Below are 23138 nucleotides of genomic sequence, written 5' to 3'. Positions count from 1 at the left end.
ACCAGATTAAAAAGAACTTCAAAGTCTTAACTTGTGGTTATACAAAATAACATGAGAAGGCACAGCTTCTGCAGCACAAAAGCAAGAGACAGACATAAGTGACAAGATACACCATCTACACAGAAAATATTGACGAGGAATACAACTGTTTTCCTTAATTACAACCCACTCCCAAGCAAAGGCTTCCTCCCCAGGATTGTAAAATCGCATTTTCAGCCCATTGTCCTGCCTACAGTGTGTTTCAGATTAAAAAGTTTTGGTAACTGTCTTGTGAACTTTTACTTTAAAGGACACATTTACATGTCTACATTAATTGTACATACGATCAAAGTATTTATCTGCATAAAGCATGACCTGCTTAAGATGACAACCTATGCACAAAAAAAAACACCTAACAAGTAAATACAACAAGAACTCAGTGAACTAGTAGGCCCTTGTTGTAGAGCCTTTTTAGCCTGCAATAAATTCATATATTAACCCACAAAGCCCTGCCTACCTACTTAGCATTACTTCAGGCTAGCGGCTATTCTAATTAACATAACCTTTAAATGCTCTGTGTGTTAATCTCTTCCCAGCACAGAGAGTAGGAAAGAACAGAAGACTAACATGGAGAATTTTTACTAAGAGTGCGCGTGCTTTTCTGCATGCATGAGGTAACACATCAAAAAGCTAAGTCTGGTTTAAATGATTTTAAAGAGAGCAACAGGCTAGCAGGGAACGTGGGGGGCTGGAAAAGTAGCATGTAGTTCAGAACTGCCAGGTGCATGCTTGCACAGAGCAGGAGACAAGAGAATGGAAATCCTTTGCTATCAATCTTAAAGTGAGCACATTAAGTGAGAGCACATCAACAGAGATTTAGCTGAGCCCAGTCTCACTTCCAGCACTCACACAGAACCCCTGCCCTGATCATAAGCATCTCTGCAGGCCGGGGCTAAAGTGACGGAAGATGGTGAAAGCTGGTGCATTTCCCAGAGGATGCTTTGCACAACATCCTGGCCCAGCTCTTTGACCTCACTGGCATCTGAATGGTAATTCAGGCCTTGGAATATGAAGCCTGTGAGGTTCATGAAGGGGTCAGTGCTTTCTCATCAGCTCTCAGCAGGGTTACTAGAAGAAATACTATTATTAGAGCACTGAGTTCAGCAGTGGTTATGAAGCCTGACTGAGGAGCTGGATCAGCTGCCAGTGCTTGCCACCTGCACCATGATGAAGGCTCTTGTGTTGCCACTTATGATCTACTTACTGCATTTCTTATCTCAGCTCTTCCCATCTTGAGCCAGAGCTGTAAAATACACAATGTATATAATAGTTTTGGCAATATGGTTCTAGACACAGCAAAGCTATAGTGCCTCCAGTGAAGCCACATCCTATTGTCAGAATGACTTCTGAACTGTTAGCCATTGAAAAATGTAGTTCCAGGGCAAACAAAATACTCAAGAAATGCTACCAGTGACATGCTTCAGAGATTCCCATCCCACACTGTGTCCCAGTTCTGAAAGAGAAATAGCCTATATTTTCAAAATGCCTGTTTTTCCAAACATACTTCAACTTCACTTAGCAGATAAAATGGGTTTTATCTCAGAGGTTACTGTCACTGTTTTTGAAAAAGACAAGGCAATCCAACCCCATTTGGGTTGTGGAAAAGATTTCCAATCATCCATTTTTTAACAACACTTTTCATAACGCCCAACTAGAAGGAAGTGCAGCAGGAGGGCCAGGAGACCTCCTTGGATGGATAAGGAGCTGCTGAGGAAAATTCAAAGGAAAAAAGAGGCTTATATAAAATGGAAGCAAGGACAGGTGGCCTGGGTAGAGTACAGGGATGTTGTCCGGGAAGCTAGGGACCAGGTTAGGAAGGCTAAGGCCCAGTTAGAATTAAACCTAGCCAGGGATGTTAAGGATAACAGGAAGGGATTCTACAGGTACGTAGCAAACAAAAAACAGACTAGGGACAAAATAGGCCCCCTGAGGAAGCTTTCGGGAGAACTGGCTATGCAGGATTTGGAGAAGGCTGAGGCTCTGAATGACTTCTTCACCTCGGTCTTCACTGGCAAAGGCTCTGACTGCACCACCCAGTTCTTAGAAGGCAGATGCAGGGACTGTGAGAATGAAGACCTTGGGCCCACTGTAGGAGAGGATCTGGTTCAAGACCATCTTAAAAATCTGAACACGCACAAGTCCATGGGACCTGATGGAATCCATCCGCGGGTCCTGAAGGAGCTGGCAAATGATGTTGCTAAGCCACTGGCCACCCTATTTGAAAAATCATGGCAGCCAGGTGAAGTTTCCAACGACTGGAAAATGGGAAATATAACCCCCATTTTCAAGAAGGGGAAAATGGAAGGCCCGGGGAATTACAGACCAGTCAGTCTCACCTCTGTGCCTGGCAAAATCTTGGAGCACATTCTCCTGGAAGGCATGCTAAGGCACATGAAAAACAACAAGGTGCTTGGTGACAGCCAGCATGGCTTCACTAAGGGGAAATCCTGCCTGACCAATGTGGTGGCCTTCTATGATGGGGCTACAGAATTGATGGATAAGGGTAAAGCAGTTGATGTCATCTACCTGGACTTGTGCAAAGCGTTTGACACTGTCCCACACGACATCCTTCTCTCTAAATTGGAGAGACATCAATTTGATGGATGGACCACTCGGTGGATAAAGAACTGGCTGGATGGCCGCACACAAAGAGTTGTGGTCAATGGCTCGATGTCCGGCTGGAGACCGGTAACGAGTGGTGTCCCTCAGGGATCAGTGTTGGGACCGGTCTTGTTTAACATCTTCGTCACTGACATGGACAGTGGGATTGAGTGTGCCCTCAGCAAGTTTGCCGATGACACCAAGCTGTGTGGTGCGGTTGATATGCTGGAGGGAAGGGATGCCATCCAGAGGGACCTTGACACGCTTGTGAGGTGGGCCGATGCCAACCTTATGAAGTTCAACCACGACAAGTGCAAGGTCCTACACCTGGGTCAGAGCAATCCCAGGCACAGCTACAGATTGGGCAAAGAAGAGATTCAGAGTGGCCCTGCAGAGAAGGACTTGGGGGTGCTGGTCGATGAGAAAATGACCATGAGCCAGCAGTGTGCGCTCGCAGCCCAGAAAGCCAACCGTATCCTGGGCTGCATCAAAAGGAGCGTGACCAGCAGGTCGAAGGAGGTGATCCTGCCCCCCTCCTCTGCTCTTGTGAGACCTCACCTGGAGTATTGTGTGCAGTTCTGGTGTCCTCAACATAAAAAGGACATGGAACTGTTGGAACAAGTCCAGAGGAGGGCCACGAGGATGATCAGGGGACTGGAGCACCTCCCGTATGAAGACAGGCTGAGGAAGTTGGGGCTGTTCAGCCTGGAGAAGAGAAGGCTGCGTGGGGACCTAATAGCAGCCTTCCAGTACCTGAAGGGGGCCTATAGGGATGCTGAGGAGGGACTCTTTGTCAGGGACTGTAGTGACAGGACAAGGGGTAATGGGTTAAAACTTAAACAGGGGAAGTTTAAATTGGATATAAGGAAGAAATTCTTTCCTGTTAGGGGGGTGAGACCCTGGAATGGGTTGCCCAGGGAGGTTGTGAGTGCTCCATCCCTGGCGGTGTTCAAGGCCAGGTTGGATGAAGCCTTGTGTTGGATGGTTTAGTGAGAGGTGTCCCTGTCCATGGCAGGGGGGTTGGAACTAGATGATCTAGAGGTCCTTTCCAACCCTAACTATTCTATGATCTCTTGTGCCATGTGGCTCTCTTTTTAATTTGGCAAATACATGGCCTGGTAGCATAGTAGGTTAATGTCATGATTTAAGCCCACCAGGTAACTCAGAACCACACAGATGCTCGCTCACTCCCCCCATGCCTTCCTCCTCCCGCTCCTGGAGTGATGGGGAGAAGAATGGTAAGAACGTAACTCCCACAGGTTGAGATAAGAACAGTTCAGTAACCAAGGTATAACATAAAACCACTGCTGCTACCACCAATGATAGTAATGATAAGGGAAATAACAAGGGACGAGAATACAGCCACTCACCACCCGCTGACCGATACCCAGCCCAGCCTGAGCAGTGATGTAGCCCTTCCGGGTAACTCCCCCCAGTTTATATACTGGGTATGATGTGCTGTGGTATGGAATACCCCTTTGGCTAGTTTACGTCAGGTGTCCTGTCTTTGCTGCTTCCCACACCCCTCTCCAATGGCACAGCATGAGACTGAAAAAGTCCTTAATTGTAGTAAATATCATTTGGCAGCAACTAAAACACTGGTGTGTTATCAGCACTGTTCCAGACTAAAGTCGAAAATACAGCAATGCACCAGCCACTAACAAGGAGAAAAATGACTGCTACTGCTGAAACCAGGGCAGTTAAAGGGTTAGAGCAGCTTACAGAACATTATTCCACAGAACTCTTTTTGCATCCTGGAGGTAGTCAGCACCTTTTTTGCAAATCCTGTTTTTCAAATGGCTTAGTGCAAAGATGTTAATATCTCAGCACCTTCGTGAATGCTTTGCCAAATCAAGCTTAGAAATAGCCAAGACTTTCTACAACACTGTTCTGTAATTCCAAGCTATGCCTTCAGTACTGACTGCTGTGACTGCTGCGACTGCTGCACGTCCCTAACCAAAGCAGAGGGCTGAAGGGCAATCAAACAATTTAAGAAACGTCCTAAACACAGGACTGAATGCAACTGCATAGACTAGCAAAGAAGCTGAAGATTCTTAGCAGAGATACAAAATTGCCTAATTTAATGCTAGGGAACTCCTGATACCATAAATATGTATCACTGTGTCTATGCTCTTAAGCTTACTGTGCACCACTGTTTTAAAAAAAATGTGCTGCCTGTGGGAAAGCATTTTACCTGTCAGATTCTCTCCTGTGTGTTGACACATATGTGTCAGACATAAGTAGCAAGAGACCAAATAGTTGCCTGATCACGCCAGGTAATTCCCGGATTATGGGAAAACTCACGGCTAGCCTGTGCCTGTGCTTTTTCATCAGCTCACTAGACAGAAGAGGAAAGGGGAGGAACAGTGTGATCTTGGTGGGAGCACCATCGTTTGCCTCTCTCCAGCTGACAACGAGTGCTCTAGGGACACAGACAGCAAAACAACAGATTACAGCAATCCCTAGATGCTTCACTCTGCAGAGCAGTCAGAGATAACCCACTTCTGCCCAAAGAACTGGGGAATAGTAATAAGATGTAATCAAGTGTTTAGTGACAGTCCTGTTTTATAATCCATGAAGATGTTTTCACATTGAACAAATTTTTGGAGTGCAAAGCCTCTGACCAAAGCAACAGTAAATAACAGCTATAATACCAGTATATGGTATTGCCTTCTCAATTTTTTATTTTTTTATAAATTTGAATCAATTTTTAAGGAACTCACATTAGCAAAACCACAAGTGGCTTTTTAGATCCCACTAGCTGTGACCTTTTAAAGCCCTGGTATGCGAGCACAGCATGACAGTAGAACTGGTCAAACCTATTCTAACTAATTAGGGACCGCTGTTGAGGGAGTATTAATAACCTAGAGCTCTGTTATTAGGAGGTCCTTCTACTTTTTAAACAATACATATAATTGTATAACACAACAATTGTGAATTAATTAGCATTAGTCAGTTCTCATCTTGGACGATCTACCCCACAAGCACTTTCAGAAAACCTCTGATCTACAGTGTAGGAGGTTATTGTCTGACATCTCCTGGGAGAACAAGCAGAGACATGGAAGATACATAAATGAATTGAAAATTAAGTGGAAAAGACAGCAAAGAAAAAAGAATTCAAGCTGAAGAGATTTTCTTGCCACAGGGATCCATCCAGAGGAAAAGAAAAAGAATGACAGTCAGAGAGTGGCAGAAAGAAGTATATTCTAAAAAAATGTATTTTCCTGCAACAGAAGAGTTTCTAAAAGCCCTATTCAGGTATTTTCTAAAGCTTTTTATGTGAGCATGTGGCAGAGAGCAAAAAGGACATATCTAGGACAAACCAGCATTTGCTGAGCCTTTATAGTATAAGCTCTTCCAGCAGACACAGTAAGGCTGATTGATTGTTGTTCTGTATAATCAGTGCTCAGATCAACTAGTTTCTGGTCTGTTCCTCAGAAGACACTGGTCGGCCTTATGTTTTTTAAGCTATGTCCTTCATAGGTGAGAAGATGAACATTATGGCTTTATATACTGCTGTAGTGGATCTCTGGGCCCATGTGGAAAATACTAAAACCAACAATACTGAAAAGCTAGCAGGCACCATTTATCATAGTTTTCAACCTCTGTTTTGTTTAATCAATACCTATGCATGTTTCTTTTGCCATTAGCTCAGGGACTGCCAGCCTGAAACACAGTAGCTGCAGCGCAGACCAAGATAGCAGCAAAGCCGCTGGCACACATGCAACATCACTGCATAATCCCAGATCTGCTCAGACCAGAGATGAGGAGGGCAACCACTGATCATTTGGTACCAGGATGTGATACAAGCACAAAAAAAGTTCATTGGATTTCCTGTCCCTCTTCATCTAGACAGTTTTATGATCTTTTCAGCATCAGCTAACATCCTGTTTCAAAACAGCATGTACATGTTGTATTAGGAAGATCACAACTCTGGTATTTCTGTAACAATGTAAAAGATTCTTAAATGCAAGCTCTTCCTCATTTGTAAATAAGTTTAACCCTGTGTTAACAATTTGCAACACTCTGCTGGCAACTGGTTTCAAATTATGAAGATCTTTATTCTCATTAAAATAAGAATTCTGTTTACAAGCAAAAAAATTGCTAGAACTTCTGCACCAGTCCATCAAGGATCAATTTGCCCAACTGAAACACAAATTGCATATGTCAAACCTCTGCTCAATTAAGAAAACAAATTCAAGCTAATGCCACTGCTGAAGGTGATTATCTAAGCTTTTGCAGAGAACTGAGAGAACTGTATCATTGTAACCATTATTTATTATACCGGTTCTTACATATCTCATTCTAAAGCAGAGTCCTCTACTTCCTGTGGGGGAAACAGCCAGAAAGAGATGAAGCAATTTGTCAGACATCACACAATGACTCAATGTCTAGGCTGAAGAAAGACTAGACTCCTGTCAAGTGCTTCATCCACTTGACTATACAATAGCTACACTTCAAATGTACTTGCTAATTCCTGACAAAAGCTATGCAGTTCTCATTGTACAGTTAAGTAACACAGGTTTCCTTTAGCTTGCTACTGAAACCAAACTGAGTTTTTTCTGCTGAAAACACAACAGAATGCACATCACAACTCTGCACAAACACCGATCAAACATACACCAAGACTTCATCCCTGGCATGTCCAAAGGCACCTCATTATCCGTGTACAACCCTGGCATGAATGTGTGTTATGGTTTAAACCCAACGACAAAAGCTCGTTCACTCACTCCCCTCCCCCCCCACCCCGACCCTCCCCGCTCCCAGAGGGATGGGGAGGAGAATCAAGAGAATGTAACTCCCATGGGTTGAGATAAGAACAGCCCAGTAACTAAGGTGCAACACAAATCACTGCTGCTACCGCCAATGATAATATTGATAAGAGAAAATAACAAGAGAATACGATACCACCATCGAATGAGTTCGACCCCCCCAAAGAGAGACTGTGCCCTTCCGGGTAACTCCCAGTTACCTCCCTGGGCATGACGTGCTGTGGTATGGAATACCTCTTTGGCTAGCTTGGGTCAGGCGTCCTGTCTCTGCTTCCTCCCGGCCTCCCCTCATCCCCGGCAGAGCATGAGGCTCACAAAGTCCTTGGCCAGAATAAACCTTACTTAGCAACAATTAAAAACAATCGGTGTTATCAGGCTGGAAGACAAAACACAGAGCTTGCACCAGTTACTAAGAAGGAGCAAAACGGCTACTGGTAAACCCAGGACAATGTGCATGGAATTTTGAATAGGTTGCAACAGCATAACAGAGGGTTAAAATGCCTTTCCAAAGCTCTTTCCAATGTACAACTAACCAAAGCATACAAAAAGGCCTATGGAATCAAACATAAGATTTTCCTGCAAAGGGAGTCATAGCTATTTCATGTCTTCCTGGCTACAGTACAGACATTTTTTGTGTCTTCGAAGTAATCAGAAACACTGAGTTATGGCATGAATCATTCCAGAAGCAAATTGTGTAAGGAGAAGTTTCGCGGGTCCTGAAGGAGCTGGCGAATGAAGTTGCTAAGCCACTGGCCATCATATTTGAAAAATCATGGCAGTTAGGTGAAGTTTCCGACAACTGGAAAAAGGGAAATATAACCCCCATTTTCAAGAAGGGGAAAATGGATGACCCAGAGAACTACAGACCAGTCAGTCTCACCTCTGTGCCTGGCAAAATCTTGAAGCACATTCTCCTGGAAGGCATGCTAAGGCACATGAAAAACAACAAGGTGCTTGGTGACAGCCAGCATGGCTTCATCTAAGGGGAAATCCTGCCTGACCAATTTGGTGGCCTTCTATGATGGGGCTACGGAATTGATGGACAAGGGTAGAGCAGCTGATGTCATCTACCTGGACTTGTGCAAAGCGTTCGACACTGTCCCGCATGACATCCTTGTCTCTAAATTGGAGAGATATCAATTTGATAGGTGGACCACTCGGTCTGGATGGCCGCATGCAAAGAGTTGTGGTCAATGGCTCAATGTCCAGCTGGAGACCAGTAACACAGAATCCCAAGGGTTGGAAGGGACCTCAAAAGATCATCTAGTCCAACCCCCCTGCAAGAGCAGGGTAACCTACAGTACATCACACAGGAACTTGTCCAGGCGGGCCTTGAATATCTCCAATGTAGGAGACTCCACAACCCCCCTGGGCAACCTGTTCCAGTGCTCTGTCACTCTTACAGTAAAGACGTTCTTCCTGATGTTAACGTGGAACCTCCTATGTTCCAGTTTACACCCATTGCCCCTTGTCCTATCACTGGATATCACTGAAAAAAGCCTAGCTCCATCATCCTGACACCCACCCTTTACATATTTGTAAAGACTGATGAGGTCACCCCTCAGTCTCCTCTTCTCCAAGCTAAAGAGACCCAGCTCCCTCAGCCTCTCCTCATAAGGGAGGTGTTCCAATCCCCTAATCATCTTTGTGGCTCTGCGCTGGACTCTTTCAAGCAATTCCCTGTCCTTCTTGAACAGAGGGGCCCAGAACTGGACGCAATATTCCAGATGTGGCCTCACCAAGGCTGAGTAGAGGGGGAGGAGAACCTCTCTTGACCTACTAACCACTCCCTTTCTAATGCACCCTAAGATGCCATTTGCCTTCTTGGCCACAAGAGCACATTGCTGGGTCATGGTCATCCTCCTATCCACCAGGACCCCCAGGTCCCTTTCCCCTTCGCTACTTTCCAGCATGTCAACCCCCAACCTGTACTGGTACATGGGGTTGTTCTTCCCCAGATGCAAGACTCTACACTTGCCCTTGTTAAATTTCATCAAGTTTCTCCCCGCCCAACTCTCCAGCCTGTCCAGGTCTCGCTGAATGGCAGCACAGTCCTCTGGTGTGTCAGCCACTCCTCCCAGTTTTGTGTCATCAGCAAACTTGCTGAGGGTGCACTCAGTTCCCTCATCCAGGTCATTGATGAAAATATTAAACAGCACCGGTCCCAGCACCGACCCCTGAGGGTCTCCACTAGTCACAGACCTCCAGCTAGATTCTGCGCCATTGACCACAACTCTCTGCTTTCTTCCTTTCAACCAGTTCTTGATCCACCTCCCTACTTGATCATCAAGCCCACATTTCCTTAGCTTATCTATGAGGATGCTGTGAGAGACAGTATCAAATGCCTTACTGAAATCAAGAAAAAACACATCTACCGCTCTACCATCATCCCTCCACCTAGTCACTTCCTCATAGAAGGCTATAAGGTTGGTCAAACATGACTTCCCCCTCATAAAACCATGTTGGCTGTTCTTAATGACCCCCTCATCCTTGATATGCCTAGAGATGGCATAGAGATGGCATCTCAATAGAGATGTGCTATTGCAAAAAAATAGCAAAACTAAGAAAATAGTGCCATGTCTGCAACAAGTAGAATGTACAAGACAACTGGCTCTCAGTTTGCTACCTCATGAGCCAGAACATGCTGGATTTGACCTACAAATGAGAAAGCTGTCCTTTGGATGAGGTTGCCCTTGATCTATGAAAAAGTGCAAACACACAATGAAGCCTGGGCAAGAAGGAAGACACTTACTTAGCTCTGGCTTCCCATCATCAAAGAACCCTTTAGCCCATCCACCATGAACTGACAGGCAAAGAGCAATCAACACCATGGCCAGCAACACGGTTTCAGACAGATGACATTGTATGCCCAAAACCTGACTAACATGTTTGAGTCTTACTTGGTTTTTAGTTGTTAACTGGGAAATTGCCTTCTAAACTGATCATAAACAAACGTGTGTTCTAAGTTTCAAGAGCTCGCTGGTGGCTGTCTCCCTGGGCACCCTGCATCAGCAGCATGACTTCCAAATCTGCAAGAACAGTGAAAACAGGGTTTGGAGTTTCGTAGATTTTTTGGTTGGTTGGTTGGGATTTTTTTTTTTACTTTGCAAGAATAGATGAATCAGGAGATCAGTTTACTGCATCTAGATCTTACCATGCAGTAAAATCTATTATAAACTTTCCTAACAGGATAAACGCCTCATTGCTGTTGAAGTTATTGCCATTCAAAGAAATTGGCCTGCCAGTGAAAGTGCTTTTCACATGTATCTCCACAGACTCAATTTCAGGAAACTAATTACATATGACTACTGACAGTAAGTAGAACAAAAAACCTGCCACCGGTACACAAAGAAGACCACACATGTTCACCATTACAATAAACAATTTTGCAGCATTTGAATACTGAGACAGAAAAAACACTTTCTCCTATGAGAGCTCTGACCTTTTCATGTAACCAGAGGTTACATTTTCACATTTCTACTAGCAAACCATTTTATGGCAAACAATTATACATAAGTAGGTATCATAGTTCACAGCATATCTGAAATTATGATTCTTGATACAAAACCCACCTTCCTATGGTGTCCTAAACTACCAATCTCTTAAAGTTGCTGAATCCTGGTGGCAAAGCAGAGTTTGATCCACAAAAGAAAATGATGCCAGAGGTTTTGAGAATTGAATTACAGATATTTTCCCTTGCTGTTAGCTTCATGTGGAAAGTTATCCCATGTCTGAGTGATAAGCAGCAGTATAAAATCCATAGACAGGAAGACTGATGGGCGATCTGCACCACTTACATCTTCAAGAGAGTTCAAGTGTTATGTCAGCACAGCAGAGGCCTCATAACAACTTCTCACTCCAGGGAAGCAAGTAAAATCCCATTCATTGGGATTTCACTTGTCACACGTGCTAGAGACAAAATTTACGTTGATGCCACTTGGCCAGAATGTCACAGACATTGTCGAAGTAGAAAGCAAACATAAATGTGTAGATAGCTTTTAGATGATAACGAAAAAAAAATGGCCATAAGCTTTATTTTGAACTGTCTCACACCTGCAAGTCTTTTCTTGTCATGCAGGTCTGATTTCACAATTGAATTCTTTGTGAAAATGTTCAGTGTATCACCTACTCGATGTCGCTTTGAATGATACCCACTGAAATGTGGTGTCACATCAGCAAAACCACAGGAATAAAAAGTTTAACTTGCTGATGATGCCTTTCTCTTTCTCGCCAAAGGATTAGGAGTGCATGATAAATGAAGGAATCTGACAATGAGATTCATTAGGAAATTCTTTAAAAAAGTAACAAGCAGTCTGAAAAAATCACAACAAACCACTGAATTTATCCATGCCGTTAACAAGACTGTTCCTACTCCTAACTTTCATTTGATTTGAAAAAGCTAATTGTTCTAGCTCTCATTTCACCCATTCAAATGACTATTTTCTGGCCTTTACCCATCCACCTGAAGCAACATCATCCTGATTTAAATTAATTAATTTTCCTTGTGAGCTTCTCTGAACAAATGCAAAAGGCAATTGCTTATTTCTTTTACTTCTAACTGGTTAAAAATCCATGTATCTTTGAAGACATTTGCAGTAATAAACTGGCAGGTGCAGTGAGCAATAGAGTAACGGTTCATAGACATCAAGGACTCTGAATTCCAGAGACTAGTAATGTAATTAATTTAAAGAAGACATAGCAGTCTATTGCTCCCAAAGTAAAATATTCAAGATCCAGAACTGCGACTGAATTAATTAGTTATGGGCTTGAGATATGGGTACTTGATTTAGCTCTATGTTAAATCACCAGTCCTAAAATATTGTACAGAATTCTAATTTCACTGTCTCATTTGCAGAATCTAAAAAGAAAATAGCCAAGACCCTTTTTATTTGCAGCTGGCAGTCTTGCAAGGCTCAGGCTGGAAACCAAATACTACAGTACGACCTCCCTGATGTTTGGGATACTATCCCAGAACCATAGTATCATAGAATAGTTTAGTTTGGAATGGACCTTCACAGGTCATCTACTCCAACCCTCCTGCCATATGCAGTGACATCTTCAACTAGCTCAGGTTGCTCAGAACCACATCCAGCCTGGCCTTGAATGTCTCCATGGATGGCGCATCTATCATGACTTGTGACTGAATTTCACCACTTGAAATCAACTCCACTGCCATTTGGTGCCTCTCCATGCAAAATCCTGACAGGCACTGAGGAAACTGGACAGTTTCAATATGAAAAAAGCACAGCAGCTTTCTCCTCAGGCTCTTGTAACAGTTGACTGGTAGAAAGGGAAGAAGACATTGAAGAGAAAGAAGAAAACAGGAGAACCTCAAGTTTTGTAGCACCAGTTTGTGGAATACAGAGGGTAACCCTATAACAATGCAGAGGAGGGGGAAATTGGATGAGTTAACGGAAAACCTGTTACGGGATGAAGGGCAGATGAAGAAAACAGACTAGAAGTTTGGCCTGTGATGGGAAACCATGAGACTGAACATTTTATCTACTCTGATATCAATACAATAGACACCAGAATACACTTTTCTCCTCCAAAATTCCTCAGGGTTTTGCATAAGAGATCTTAATATTGATTAAAATATTTTTATTTCAAAGCTATTAAAATAATTAATTATTAAAAAAAATGTCCAGAGCTATTTTCCTAATTCTGATGAAAATTCATACTTTGAAAAGAAAAAAAAACACTTAACAGCTTTCCGGATTAAAGTCAATGATCTTACTGAAATTTACTGAGGTACTAAAAAAATCAATTGGTTGCTTATGTGTCAGCAACAGTACAAAGTAATGGTTCTTAATTTGTAATAGAGTTTCACAGCTTTGCACAGGAAGAATTTTGGGAATCCCACTACTAAAAAGATACTTCAAAAACACATGCTGCATAGTCTTTTTTTATGCCACCCCTGCTGAGCCTAAGTGCAAGTAAGCTGCTGATTCACACACTTGAGTGCAATTGAGTTACACCCTTTTTACTTGCAGGAGGCACGCAGCAGTTACAGTCTCACCCTAACTGGCCAGCAGGAATTCCCGCAATGCCACGAGCAGCTTGTACTGGAACAGATGTAGCAAGCCCATTCCCGGCAAGGACCTGCCCGTCTCCCTGCTACCTGGCATTGCCAAACGTCTGCTCCCTGTTCCCAAAGGGGTACAACCAATCCAGCTGACAGCGATTTAGAAAAAGGCTACTGGGTGCTCCAACTGACAACTGAACTGAGAAAAGATAAATGGCTCTTTCACACTTTGCTGAGCAAGCAATGGCATATCCTTCTTCATTTGAAAGAAGAGGCTTGTGCAAAGTGCCTACTATCAGGCTTCAGATGGAGATCTCCAATGAAATTTTCAGACCCCTCCTACCACTTTCCTGCTATGGCAACTTAGGAAGCCAACACTTCTAGAGAGTGTTTATGCAGGTCACAGTGTAAGAATAAAATGGCAGTGAGCACGGGAATTCACAGACTGAATAGCTATGTTAGATACGGTGAGGGGAGGAATATCGGGGGAGTAGTAAGTTCCTATTTATTTCCAATAATTATTTTTTAAGGGGATAAATACTTCATTTACAATTTCAACTCAAAATCACGGTGAGCTAACAGTAAACACTAGGCACGTAATAGCCACAAGCCAGGGGACTCTACACTAAAAACACCCCAACAGTTGTTTCATTCCATCAGGGCCAAGCAAGCAAAACTATGCAAGCATTGACTGCAGGCTGTAATATTCTGAAAGTAAAAAAGCTATTGCTTCACCACACCGAAGCCTTTGGTGACTGGAAAAAGGGAAATATAACACCCATTTTCAAGAAGGAGAAAATGGAAGACCCAGGGAATTACAGACCAGCCAGTCTCACCTCTGTGCCTGGCAAAATCATGGAGCACATTCTCCTGGAGGGCATGCTAAGGCACATGAAAAACAACAAGGTGCTTGGTGACAGCCAGCATGGCTTCACTAAGGGGAAATCCTGCCTGACCAATTTGGCGGCCTTCTATGATGGGGCTACAGAACTGATGGACAGGGGCAGAGCAGTTGATGTCATCTACCTGGACTTGTGCAAAGCGTTTGACACTGTCCCACACCACATCCTTGTCTCTCAATTGGAGAGATATCAATTTGATGGATGGACCACTCGGTGGATAAAGAACTGGCTGGATGGCCGCATGCAAAGAGTTGTGGTCAATGGCTCGATGTCCAGCTGGAGACCAGTAACGAGTGGTGTCCCCCAGGGATTGGTGTTGGGACCAGTCTTGTTTAACATCTTCATCGCTGACATGGACAGTGGGATTGAGTGTGCCCTCAGCAAGTTTGCCGATGACACCAAGCTGTGTGGTCTGGTTGATATGCTGGAGGGAAGGGATGCCATCCAGAGGGACCTTGACATGCTTGAGAAGTGGGCCGATGCCAACCTCACAAAGTTTAATCATGCCAAGTGTAAGGTCCTACACCTGGGTCGGAGCAATCCCAGGCACAGCTACAGACTGGGCAAAGAAGAGATTCAGAGCTGCCCTGCAGAGAAGGACTTGGGGGTACTGGGCGATGAGAAAATGAACATGAGCCGAATTCAGTGTGCGCTCGCAGCCCAGAAAGCCAACCGTATCCTGGGCTGCATCAAAAGGAGCATGACCAGCAGGTCAAAGGTGATCCTGCCCCTCTGCTCTGCTCTTGTGAGACCTCACCTGGAGTATTGTGTGCAGTTCTGGTGTCCTCAACATAAAAAGGACATGGAACTGCTGGAACAAGTCCAGAGGAGGGCCACGAGGATGATCAGGGGACTGGAGCACCTCCCGTATGAAGACAGGCTGAGGAAGTTGGGGCTGTTCAGCCTGGAGAAGAGAAGGCTGCGTGGAGACCTCACAGCTGCCTTCCAGTATCTGAAGGGGGGCTATAAGATGCTGGAAGGGACTCTTCATTAGGGACTGCAGTCATAGGACAAGGCGTAAAAAGTTCAGACTTAAGAAGGGGAAGTTTAGATTGGATATAAGGAAGAAATTCTTTCCTGTTAGGGTGGTGAGGCACTGGAATGGGTTGCCCAGGGAAGTTGTGAATGCCCCATCTCTGGCAGTGTTCAAGGCCAGGTTAGACAGAGCCTTGGGCAACATGGTTTAGTGTGAGGTGTCCCTGGCCATGGCAGGGGTGTTGGAACTTGATGATCCTGAGGTCCTTTCCAACCCTAACTATTCTGTGATTCTATTCTATGATTCTATGTGATGAGAGCCAGTGGCTTAACCTCTTGCTTCTCTGATATTCTCGTACTCATATTGGCAGTGGAGCTGCCAGAGACAGGGACTGCATGGGCTCCTGCTCCTGAAAACCTGACAGCAAGTTCAGTCTTACATGGACCTTTAATCTGTTCACCTTGTTTATAAACACCACCTTCCCCTCCATCCCTTGCAAGCACAAAGCATTTCTGACACACCTGCTCTGTTCCTTCACACAAAACACTATGGTAGAAGCTCTTCTTACTAGAAAAAAGGAATATATATATATTATATATATAAAAGAAAAAAAGAGAAGAGAAATAGCTGTAATTTTTTTATTTCCTCTTTTTATTTCTGTGTCCATTATGTGGCCAAGTGAAGCAAGTATAACCCCTATAGGTTGAATACTGTAATTTGTCAACTTCTAAGGACCGTATTGTACTACAGCTCATGAAGTTTATGTGGGCCTCAGAAACACAACCTGGATGCAAAGTCAAGATCTTAAGAATTTACTGTTAGACTACCTGATATCTTAACAGTCTAATAAAATAAATGTTATCAATCCAGATCTAAAAAAAAATAGCAAAAAATAGCAAACTATTCAAAAATATTTCAAACCAGCTAAAAATCTTTTTAAAGACTTTGCAATACCTCTCCCTTCTCTGTGGTGTTACAGTCTTTACAGATACCTCTCTGAGTCTTATGGGCGATGCTTTAGTCTGGTATGGGTGAGAGGCTTATGGCAAACTGTCAATGTCCTGAGCTTTTCTCTGAGAGGAGAGCAATAATGCTGATGGTGGGAGATTATTCCTCTTCTCCCTAGAATCCAATTGGGCTTATTTTTATGCATTTTCTAACATACTTTACACCTTATCCATTCTACACTTTCCTACAATTCCATTATACTATATGTATTCTCTCTTTGCGCTCTTTGTGACTCCTAAAACCAGCCCAACCCACGCCACGACTGCATTTCTTTAAAGACCAGTGACTGACCATTGGCAGGTTGGTTGGTTGCAGCTCCATGGGCTCTGGTACCACGTTGTGCCCACAGTTTTAAGGCCTCTTCTACTATCCCATGTCTGTTCTCCTCCATGCTACGCTTTTATCCTAGGTTCAGACAGTTAATTTTACACAGAACAGTGACTTTTTTGTTCTACCCCTTAGGAAGAGAAATACACGAAAATTATTATAAAAATAGGCACTGCATTATGTAACTATATAAAGGCAAGCTAAAGTTAAAACTAAGTAACAGCTACCACTTTATTCGACAATTGCTGTTACAGTTAAAAGGACCAGAACAAACCTCCAGGGTGGCCAGCACAAGCCCCGACAATAAAGATCTGACAAAACCTTGCCCTTGCAGTATTAGTTCAGAGCTTGTGCTCTGTTACCAGGAAAGCCAATATAGCATTCGTCTAGCTACAAGGCCACAACCCTATTCCCCAGCTTTTGGAAGACTGCAAAACATAGGCTTTCAGCTATGAATCCAGCAAGGCTGTTGCAAACCTTCTATGGAGTAAAGGTCCTCATCAGGAGCGAGATTTTTTTGAGGCTTTTGTTCTTCCCTGTGTGATTTTGTCTCATCACACCTATGCAGGTCTTAGAGGAGCTCACATGGCCATTGACTGACCTGTTAAGCTTTTGATTTTTCAAGTCAATACAGTCTCACAAACAACAAACCTGTTATGATTAAAATTACAGCTATAGCATATAAAGCCAAATTCTGAAATTCCTATAGCTGGGAGCATAACATTACTTCTAAGATGTCATTGAAATGACATTCTTTAATACAGTTTTTAAGAGATATACATGTGTTATCAGATAAATTGTATACAAAAAAAAGTTAGCTTATAATACTTTGTGGAGCCTTATATATGTGCATACAAACCCATATACACCCAAATACAGCTGGATCCTACAAAATGCATGACAGATGATGATTGAAAAGAAATGGAAAGATTCCATAATCGAACTTGGTCAAAACATGATTAAGCATGTTAAAAGCTGACAGAGATGTTTAAACATCCTCATCTAGCCCTGTGTTGTGTACTGCCATCCTTTTAAGGAGACCACTGGGAACATTGTGTCCTGTTTAATAGCCCCTCATTGCTGATGCACAGCGATCACCTCTTAAAATATCATTATTCTATTTTCAAAAATTGCCCGATAAGCTCTTTAAAAATGAAAAAATCCTTTCCAGCAAATTGGAAACTCAGATACTCTTTGTAAATGTTTCCTTCTGCCTTGTCTTCCAAAGTGTTCTGGAAAGCAGGCTAGAGACGCAATAGAGCCATAAAAGCCACACTCTTTCCTTCTCTACATGTGAGGCTTACACCACGATGGAGAATCCTGCTTACACTGTGCATCACACTTTGCCCTCTCTGCAGCAGCCCACACTCCTGCAAGCCCTGGATTAGTTCATGTTTCAGACTAAACTGGTTTCAGTGTATTGCCTGCTTTGTAATTGAGTTTCCTTGCTCCACACCACAGTCAGTGTCACCCACAGGTGCACCTTCGCAGTCACAGCATCCTGGCTTCTTCTATGTACTTCTATGTTCTTCTTTCTTGACTTCTGCTATCACCAAGTCCTTAGCCCCCCATTCTCTTTCACTATTTGTTTCCTTAGAATAGCTGTCCTAACTGCAGATCGCACTGACTGCACCTGATATGCAGTATATTCTGTTGTAATGGACATAATACACAACAGCTTCTAGTAATTTCTGATCAACTCCCAGTTCTACCAGAACCACAGGCCTTTCCCATTCTCCACATTTTAACTTTGCACAAGCCCCAGAAACACAAGGAAGGGCTGCAGGCAGAGACTGAGAGGTTGGGGGCACTGAGTTTAACTTATTTTCTTGTACTGATCTCCACTCAAAAGCCCAGTATGACACTTCATGAAGCACTGCCCCACTGCTTCAACCCTCTCTGCAACCTTCATGCTAAGCAAAGGTACCTACCACAACCTTCTCCCCCCACCCTTTCTGACACCACTTTTCCTAAGAGTAGTGAGAAGCCACAGTCTGCAAAGGTAGCAGTTTGTACTGCCTCTTTGTCTTTGCTAGCCATAGGATTTTTCTTCAGTTTACAATCCTCTGGTTTTTTCAACACAAACACACTTATTTCTTCTACCACCTTCTGATTCAGGACATGTAGTTCACATATTTATAGGCCATAAAATTAGATGCCCTCCTGGGCAAGACTATTCACCACAGCTGTTCTGTATGCAGCCTGGTGAATAAGCAGACCTTGGCTGCACCTATGGTTTAGAACAGCACTTTCAAAAACAAACCTGTATCAGTAAAAAATGTTCAAAGCACACACTCCCAATGTACATAATTTATAAATTATAGTACACATACTACTGTACTAGCTTATTATGTAAATTATAAAACATACAGAAAAATAGAAATTGAAAAGTATGAGCTAGAGATGAAATAAACACTGTTCTAAAAATAGATTAATGGTAAAATATTTCTTTCCACACCTCAATGGACTTTCTTATGCACCCCGTGAAGTGCATGCACCTTGCTTTAGAGACCACTGGTTTAGAAGACCACAGACAGAGTCTGACAATCTTTTCCAGCCCGTGCTTTTATTTGGCACATACTCTTTCCTTCAATGTAACTATTCTCCTTCTGATATTCCTTTTAAAGCTTTCAGAAGTCAATGCACCTCCTCAGAATGATGATTTGTGGCTTCAGGGGATATTTCTAACCCAGCTGTTACAGCCACACACTGAGCAGCAGTAGTGGAAGGTTGCGCAGCATTTTCTCATTCAGTCGCGGTAAGTAATGACTTCTTATTTAAGAAGCCAGTCAGTATACATATTTTTATTTAAAAGGCTTAATTTTGCAGCCAAACGTGTTTAAAGTCATGGGTATATCTCTGATCACACATTTCACTTTCTTCCTTATTCCTCAGCCTTCTCATTTTACAGCAGTAAATGGTGCTCCAAAATTCACTTTGAAGATTGCTAGTATCTCCTTAACAGGAACACTGGGACTTGTAACTACTCTTCTGAATGAACAATGGGGTTGAATTAGATCAAACCGTAGGTCTCTCTGCATTCCATCACCCTTGTGGAAGGTGCTGTAGTAACAGCTGTGATCAGGCACACATTGTCCCAGTACTACACTTAAACTTTTCACCTCAGCTTCACAGTCCTATAAGCCTGCACTCTTCTTTTTAAGGATTTGCATCTCATTTCTCCGATAAGGAAGCTTTTACTGCCTCATTCTCTTCCAGTATTTACTTCCTCAGAGTAGTTGCCTACAGGATTTTTCGTGCTGTGTAGCACTTATCACTTCACTCCAAACCCATTCTTAAATTTTGCTCTCTCCCAGTTTACATGTCCCATCTCATTTTTCCTCTCTTTTTTTTGTGCTTCAGTTTGTGAATTACTCATTCTGTCTCCTCACCACTATCCCCCTGCACATCTGATTTTTTTCACAGTATGGTTTCAGTTGTGACTTTTCTTCCAGGTTTGCAAACTCCTGGTCAGCAGCCAGGAAAGTCCTGCAAGAATCTGGATTCCAAGAGTCAGTACACCACTGCAGAACCCACATTCCTCAGTGGGTGATCTCTTCCTGTGAAAACCAAGGAAGCATTTAAGGAGCTGTACGAACAAGCTACCACATCTACTCTTGAATAATCATAATAGTAAAAAGATACAATCCTGTTTTCTTGCCTTTCTCTTATAGGTATTCCTGTCTTTTCTGTTCTTTACCTAACTTTGCAGAAAAGCCTGCTCAAAGTAAATGTAAAATTAAAATTTGTGACCAAACTACACCAGGGCAGAGATGCAGGGACAAAGACTTCTGTTCACCTACGACTATAACAAGAGCATTTTAAGCTTGTATCAGCAAAGGCTGGGCTTCTGTCTGGCCTTATCTTGATCAGACTTTCACTTATTTTTAACAGACTCTGTCACCTTATGGCCCATAAGGTGACACCTAATTAAGTCCAAATTTGCCTAGGTTGAGTTAGAGACAGATTAAGACAATGAGGCAGACATCTTTTCCCTCCTCTGTGTTTTCACTGCGATCCTTCACAACACAAGTTGCCCCAAAAGCAGTTACTGGATTTTAAGTGACATACTTGTTAGGTCTGCAGGCACACATTACTATCCAATCTATAAAATTAGGCATTAATTATACAATATGGCCATAGTTAAGTTTAAAAGCCATCATTGTGTGTCTACTTACCTTTGCATGTAGAGAAAGAAGCAAGCAACATCCATGTGATGGCTGACATCTTGTCCAACAGACCAGTGGTCTGACCCTGACTCCTCCAAAACAAAAAGCTGCTTTAGCCTGCATCCATTTCTCCACATAGGTGTTGCAAAAGACATCCAGGCTCTGTAGATCAGGCACACAAGGGGTCTGTGAGACATTTTCCCCCAGTTGGTGTCAACTGCTCATCATTTAAAGTGGCAAACACAGACCAAATCGTTGCCCTCTACTGCCAGTGACATCCACTGAAGCGGAAGCATCCCCAGGGAGATGCTTCTGCTCCTCTCACAGTTGGATGCATTAATGACCTGTGCAGAGAGCACAGCTGCCATAAAAATGGCCTGGGTTGAATTTTCCCAAGCACGGCTGAGCTAACTCTCAGTCACTGAAGGCAAGGATATAAATTCCATAAATAAGAGCTCAGCAACAGCTAAGGCTGTGTCTCAGTTTAACTAAAGATTCAGCTTCCAATCTCCCAATATGTGGACGAAGCGTACCAGAGCTGCCTGTCTCCATGCATTGTTCAGGTACTAAGCATACTGTAACTGAGAATTATTAAAATGAATATCACTGGTTAACTACATTTGCAGGCTGCGTTCTGAATCTGTGTTCTGACTCAAGTATTGCCTATCCTCTTACAGCTGCCAAAAAGCCATAGAAAAGCCATACTGCACATTCAGTGAATTCAGCATGATCACAGTCCCAGACGCAATACCATACCCAGATGAATTTACTACTGCTTGACAAGCCACAGTGTGCTGATCTGGTATTAATGAGTGTGCAACCACTCTCTCAGTGCTGACGAACGTGAATTGGACCCAGAAGACGTCTCCTTGTATTCAGTGGCTGAACATTCTTACCTGCTTCTACGGACAAAACTGGAACGTCTCCAAACCCCACCCCCCTACACATCCTGGCACAAAAGAAAAAAACTCTGCAGGAAATTGACAGAGAGATGGATGACAGTGGGGAGGAAGAGATCCACTGTAATGAGTTTGGTCCCATGGAGCAAAGCTCACAATAATAATGATTGGCATAAAAGAGTCCCAAGATAAGCAGTACAACAATTATCACAACAGGAGGTATTTGCTCGTAAGAGAATGGCTGTGACAGCTAAACATTGTAGGATTCCCCAAGCAATGAGGAACATATGATAGTGCTTTAAAGTATTTTTATATATGTATAAAGTATAAATTACTTTACAGCTCTGTTTTTTTGAGAGTCACTTTCAAAAGGATCTTTTCACTTAATGACCTGTTTGCAAAGAGGTATCTGAGCCCCAAGATGCAGAACAACAATGTGTCTCCTCCAACAAAGGGGTGGAAATATTTAGTATGCCGGTTATAATGACAAGTAGCAGGACAGAATCTAACACAGAAAAGTTGTGTGAGGTACCAGATTTAATACAACAAGTATTTCTAGCATGGATTTATTTGGAAAGATTTCGGCATACTACAACTGCTACATCTAGCCAATCATACCAAACACATAGCACCAGAGCGATAGCTGCTAATATGCACGAGCTAATAGCCTCTTCCCATCTCTTAACTTGAGGATCAGGGATGTAGTATGACATCTCTTCAACTCTCAGTGGATATACAAATAAATAAACAACTGAAAAGTAATTGTGTCTCATCTTTTCTAGAAAGCTGAAAGCTGCACACTGTTTTCACCATGCTAGTATCCACATAAATTACAATGTGAAATAAGCCCCAAAGCCATTATAAGCCATCTGTAGATTCACTGTCCAAACCTAAGAACTGACAATGCTTTTTCCAGTTATCTCTGTCCCTCTCAGTGCTGCTGAAAGCCAGAAAACTGCAAGATGTATGAAAAAGTTTCATGACCTTTGCATCAAGAATGGGATAGTCTGGCCACTGCCAGTGGTTGTCAGTGACTTCAACTGGGTGAGATTCCACATTTGCTTTTTACCAAGACATTTCTGTCAGCAGAATAATTCCACGGTTAAACTAGCATGTTCCCTATCATAAGGCAAGGTTTTATAAAAGACAGGAAAAGGCAACTTGATTTACATACCTCTCTGTCCAAGACTTTTCTGGAGGACGCCTTACCCTGTACAGTCTAAAAGCAACAGGTACCAAAGGTATGCACAGCTCTTAGGCCATGTCTCAATTGCCTTTGTGGTACCATCTATACGGTCACAGCAACGAAAGTGAACTCCTTGTGAATGATACGAATGTGCGAGAAAGGTCACGCAATATAAAAATAAGACTATCACTATGGCTGTGTTTTCACCAGCACAGTTGAATTTGCTTGTTAATG

The 23138-nt window shown here is 43.0% G+C and overlaps 1 protein-coding gene across 1 annotated transcript in view; it reads right to left on the bottom strand.

Annotated features, from left to right (window-relative positions):
• PLPPR1 (phospholipid phosphatase related 1) overlaps window positions 1–23138 on the bottom strand; it is a 135477-nt gene that overhangs the window by 68474 nt on the left and 43865 nt on the right. The gene's annotated exons all lie outside the window — the stretch shown is intronic.

Source organism: Lathamus discolor, chromosome Z (genome assembly GCF_037157495.1).
Source record: "Lathamus discolor isolate bLatDis1 chromosome Z, bLatDis1.hap1, whole genome shotgun sequence".
NCBI classification, from domain to species: domain Eukaryota; kingdom Metazoa; phylum Chordata; class Aves; order Psittaciformes; family Psittacidae; genus Lathamus; species Lathamus discolor.
Note: the sequence above shows the minus strand (reverse complement) of the source record. Positions and strands in the feature narration are given on the sequence as shown.